At 48.9% G+C, this 5735-nt stretch overlaps 1 long non-coding RNA gene across 2 annotated transcripts; it reads left to right on the forward strand.

Annotated features, from left to right (window-relative positions):
- The first annotated feature begins 252 nt into the window (after positions 1 to 252).
- On the forward strand, positions 253 to 5048 carry LOC128626420 (uncharacterized). Of its 2 annotated transcripts, none has more exons than XR_008390375.1 (3): positions 253 to 363; positions 778 to 898; positions 3348 to 5048. It is a non-coding gene; the product is annotated as an uncharacterized LOC128626420 (long non-coding RNA). The 2 variants fall into 2 exon arrangements; XR_008390374.1 differs by having other exon boundaries at positions 778 to 894.
- Positions 5049 to 5735: the final 687 nt, after the last annotated feature.

The following is a 5735-nucleotide window of genomic DNA, read 5'->3' on the forward strand; positions in this document are numbered from 1 at the left end:
TCGACGGGACTTTCTTAGACTAAACGGTAACAGTGGCAGCAGGAGCAGGCTTCCCCGCTTGAGTACAAAAGTAAACACTCGCTAAACCCACAAGTAGGTCAGCGATGCGTCCCCTGGGAGGACAGGACGCACCGCTTCGCTGTGCTCAGACAGCCCAGGACTCTCCCGGGCCCTGGCCCCGCCCACTCCCCTGCGATTGGTCAGGTCACCGATACCACGCCCCCGAGTACGTATACGTGGGGCGGGCCGAGGCTGACGGGGCGTAATTCGGCAGAGGTCTGGCCACCTCGGAGCCCGACCGAGAGCAAGTTGCTGCGCGCCCACCTCTCGAGATGGAGGGGCTGCGTTTCTTGCACGTCACTGGTGAGTTGCCGCAGGCCTCGGGGAATCGGGATGGCGCCGACTACGTATGGTGCGTCTGCCTCCGCGGCGCGCCGGGCCCTGCTCGGGCCTAGGCCTGGGGAGGCCTTGGCCTTCCTGGAGTCGCATTTTCCTGGGCGGTGCCGTCCGGCTTTTTATTTACTTTTGGGGGAAGCAAGCTCTTGGGCTGCGGTTTCTGGGATCGCTGGGCCTTTGGAGTTTGTCTCCAGCCCTCATTGCCCAGCCCGCACATACTTGTAACAAACACCCCGCCCCAGCCCCCCACGGCCACCCTTCTCTCCGTTCCCGGGGCCTGAGAGGCCTCTGCCCTCCTGAGTTGCAGGAATTCTTCTCTTTACCCCCAGTAGTATCATTTTTTTAGCTTCTTGCGAACGGTTTTCTTTTTTTTTCCCCCAGTGGGCTCTCTGCTGGCCACCTACAGCTGGTACATCGTCTTCAGCTGCTTCCTTTTGAACCTGATTTTTCAGAAGTTATCAGCCTTGATGCAGAGGCAGCTGGACCGAGCCGGCTACTGTGAGTTAGTAACTGATTGCAAATCCGCGCTGTTAGGAGTAAGAAGTATGGGAAGGAAAGCTTTGTGCGCTTCTGAAATCGATTTTGGTGAACGTGCAACAGATTCTCTCACGTCAGAGTTTTTAATTGGGGGACACGCACCGCCAGGCGCGTGTCTTGTTGGAGGGTTTTTCATTTATAGGATGGGTTAAATTGAAAACTTCACTCATGGGTCTGCCTGCTAACTCTGAGTTGTCTTTCAGACGTTTGTGAGTGAGGAGAAACTCAGGTTTAGTTCTTCATAGTTATTATATTTTGATTTATCACAACTCACTCATCAGACCTGACTTCAAATCATACTTGGTTATTTAAAAATCATTCTCTGAGCCCTGGTTGGTGTGGCTCGGTGACTTGAGCACCGGCCTGTGAACCAAAGGGTCACCAAGTCAATTCCCAGTGAGGGCACATGCCTGGATTTCGGGCCAGGTCCCCAGTGGGGAGTGCCTGAGAGGCAACCACACACTGATGTTTCTCTCCCTCTCTTTCTCCCTCCCTTACCCTCTAAAATCTTTTTAAAAATAATTTTCTCAGAAATGGTAGCTTTTTCACAACTTAGAAACTATAGTTTGAAGCTACAGTTTGAGGACATCCCAAAGAAATGTTAAGTGCTTTGAGAATAGCGGCATAATTAAATACAAATGGCGCTCATCTGGGTCACCATGGTTACAGAGGTTGGGGTGGAAAGCAGGTGTAGTGACCAAATAGTCATTCATTCCAACGTGCCTCTCTCCACTCTCCCCAAAGCCTGTGGTCCTGCCATTCTCAGTCTTTTTGGTTGTTGGCTACATGCATGTCCACCACAAAGTTAACAATACAATTGTAAATCTTGAGTAAGATGCAGGATTTCATGAAGTGGCAGGTGGTGGTGATGGGATTGCACATCAAAGAGGATCGTTTTTAGGAAGCACTACAGAGCGTAACTGCAGCAAAAGGTGGTGCGTTGTGCTACCCAAGTTTGTGGGAAGAAGAATAAAAAACTACACTTGATGGATTTTATTCTAAGAATGGGCCAACAGAAATGGCACTGAAACTTACATTTCTATAAAATGGAAGTGTAGCTTTGTTTTTTAAAGATTTATTTTTAGAGAGAAGAGAAGGGAGGAGAGAGAGAAACATCAGTGTGTGGTTGCCTCTTGAAGTCCCCCTATTGGGAACCTGGTCTACAACCCTGGGCAGGTCTCCTGACTGGAAATCAAGCCAGCAACCCTTTAGTTTGCAGACCAGCACTCAATCCACTGAGCCACATCAGCCGGGGTGGTTTTCTTTTGAAAGTTTTAGTCAGCTCTACAGCCACTGTGCACATGCAGTGGTTTATTTGACGCCTGCATTATTTTTATGATATTTTGGCCCCTTTTTTATGTGGACTCAGTTTAATGGCCTTATTTTTCTACTACCTGTAGGGAATGTTGATCACCTGTAGTAAAAATTGCAGTCAAATCTCAGTTCTCAAATGTCTCGGTTTATTGAACAAAACTTTTGCTTCTCAACCTGACAACATCGTTCATGCCGACATCGGTGTGATCAGCCAGTCACCTGTAATATTCAGTTTTCAAACCGGTCGCTTCTCAAACAGCCTCTGGAACAAACTGAGTTGGAGCCTCAGTTCCATTTTCTTCCCTATTAGATATAATGTCAACTGAAGTAACTTGTTCCAAACCCCTAAATGATTCCGTTTCAATCTTTCTTACATACAGTACATGTCTAATGTACTGTTTAGTCTGTAAGACATATTAAAAACAAAGAGACCATGAAATGTAAAGGAAAAGTTAAACAGGAAAATGAAATGTCTGGTAAAACATGAACATCTACACACACTAGAACTTACCTTTAATGCTGAAAGCGATTGATGACTGAAGGTGGGGAGGAGGGATGGAGGAGTGTTGTTATTGTTTGGAAGGGGAGTCAACATCTTCCATGAGAAACATCAGGTAGCCTTCCCCAGACTTCCTGAATTGGAGTTGCTGAGGGAAGGGTTTCTGGTGCTAGGAACGCTGGCTGTGTACAGTCTGCCCTGTAAGCAGCCAAATGTAAGCAGCCAAATTATATGGGGAATGGTAGGCTTCTTCATGTAGAAACATTTTTGCACCATCTGCTGTCTGTGCTTTAATGAGTCTATATTATGAGTCTGTAGTCTCAGGAATTTACATTTTATACAAATGCTTTTTAAAAAAATATTTTATTTATTTTTCGAGAGAGGGGAAGAGAAGGAGAAAGAGTGGGAGAGAAACATCAATGTATGGTTGCCTCTCATGCATCCCCTGCCGGGAACTGGCCTGCGACCCAGGCATGTGCCCTGACTGGGAATCGAACCTCAATACTCTGGTTCGCAGGCCCGTGCTCAGTCCACTGAGCTATGCCAGCCAGGGCTACAAATGCTTTTTAAGCTCTTAATTTTTTTTTCCCATTCATGGCAGAACCTGACAATGCTGTGAAACGACAAGAGGCCTTAGCAGCCGCTCGCCTGAAAATGCAGGAAGAACTGAACGCACAGGTGGAAAAGCATAAGGAGACACTCAGACAGGCATGAAGCACTTTGCGTAGGTGGCCCTAACGGTGTGAGGCTGAGTGAGTGAAGCCGTGTGCACACCCTCGGGTGGGGCCTGGGACCAGCTTGTCTGCAGCACCATCTCCAGTAGAACTGGTGAGGTGGCCGGGGGAGTTTCCTGTTGGGGCAGAGACTCGTGGTTCCCTCACAGCAGGCCTCACATAACAGGTCTGTGTAGATGCCACGCCACCAGACACACACGGTACACGTTCTGTGTGCCACATGTGAAGCTGTGTGCCACATGTGATCTGTCCTTGTGGGGGCCACGCTGCAGTGGATTGAAGGGTTCAGTGGGTGTTTTGAAAGGTCTTTCTAAAAGCACGGGGTGGTTTGGGGACATTTGTAAAAGTCACACACCACCCCTGAGAAGTGTAGACTCTTTTTCAATCCAGATGTTTACTTCTGGGCTCCTCTCTTCCCTAAGGCAGCACCAGAGCTGGTCCCTGTCTCGGTCCTGTGCCCTCCTCCCACTTTCCTTTTGTTGCTTCTGTGGTCATCCAGCCTGCAGCTGCTCTTCCCAGCCTGCTAACCACACCTGACCCCTTCTCATCACACTGTTCCAGCAGCCTTTTTCCTGGGTCACCTCCTTGCTCATCTTCTGCTAACCCAAAATGCACACTTCCTTTGATCCTTTCAAAGCACAGGTTTGGTCTCTGCGAGCTGCTGGAGGTCACACAGACCTCTGTGAGGAAGGGCCGGGGGTAGAGGCCTTGCTCTCTCCTCCAGGATGCTCATTTTCTGGGACATCTGGTCAACCTACTGGAGCCCCTGCTTCTTTTACTGGGACATCTGGTCGACCTACCAGGGGCCCCTGCTCTTTCTTCTAATTCTACCTCCCTTCTCTTCTCTCCTTCATTTCTCCCCCTTCTCCAATCATTACATTTTTGGTGTGTCTTCAAACCCCATCAACACATCCACTGGGCAGCAGTCTTAATGGCACACAAGTAGAGTTAGGGGATGTTTTTAGAATCACTGCACTAAGGAATCCCACACACAGTAAGTGCAGAGCTCTCTTTTCTGCACAGCACAGCACTTGGCTCAGGCTCATTATTCTCTGCTTTCTCTCACACTGCACCATCCTCTCAATAGTCCCCACCCAAAAGGAACAAAGGGTATGGAAATAGCCTCTCATTTTCAGGGTCACTTTTGTCATGGGGTCCCCTGGTACTACCCTCAGCTTCCCCATACTGCCAGGCAGCACCCCACTTCAGTGTACAGGGGAGCAGGGCCAGCCCTTCACTGCTAATCTACTGGTCTCTGAGCAGCTTTCTTCTGTTCACCCACACAGCACTCCACAGGTGCTGTCTTCAGCTGGAGTGTTCCCTAACTTCTATTCCACTTTCAGGGTGTGGCCACGGCTCCTGTTATTCTAAGAGGCCTCCTTTGGATTCACAAGTCACCAAACAGTGGGGGAAAGTGGCTAATTTGGTAACTCGTCACCCCATATCACCATGGCAAAGACCAGGGGCAGTGTGTTCTCACACAGATACGCACCTCTGTTTGGTGGAAATTATTCCCTCTGCTTCCTCAGGTTACTGCTCCTGGAGACCTGGACGGACAGGCCCCACAGCTGGTGTCCATTTGGGCACTTAAGCAAGGTGAACTCTTCAACCTCACTTCGATTGCCTTAATGTACACTTTTTTCACACTGACTAAAAAGCCCAGGGGACATCCCATTTATTTCTGTTCTTAACCTCCAGGTGCATCTTTCAGAGTTGAAGTCAGCAGTGCCTCTTGCCCACGTGGGGGCAGCAGGTCACTTCACTTACTACTGACTTGGTCTTTACCACGGGTGAGCTAGGCACTAGATAACAAAAAAATGAAAGTAATGATCCTTTCAGATGTTCCAAGTTCTTATTGACAAGAGGTGATGGGGCAGGGTTTTTTTTCACATACAGAAAACTCCAGGAAGTAAAAACCTTTAAACTGCGAAAAAGCACTTTGAAAAGCAAGCATCCTTCCCTAAATTTAAGGAAACCTCTAACAAAAGTGGATTCCTATAAGTCAGGCATTTGTAAAAAAGGAGGCCTTATTATCATTTCAGCTCCCTTCTTTTCCCTGCTCACTGTGCCTGACCTGCAGTGACCACAGCTGGCACACAGTGACAGTGGCATCCAGGGTTGGCCCACTCCTGGGCACACTTGGCTTAGTTCCCAGACTGAGGGTGAGCTGCTCGGTACAGTTGCCTCCCCCCCCCCCCCCCCCAAAAAAGGATGGGAAAGTGGAGCCAGAGCCTCTCAGACTGTGTCACACGTGG

This window comes from Artibeus jamaicensis, unplaced genomic scaffold, assembly GCF_021234435.1.
Source record: "Artibeus jamaicensis isolate MK-2021 breed Jamaican fruit bat unplaced genomic scaffold, CSHL_Jam_final scaffold_612, whole genome shotgun sequence".
NCBI lineage: Eukaryota > Metazoa > Chordata > Mammalia > Chiroptera > Phyllostomidae > Artibeus > Artibeus jamaicensis.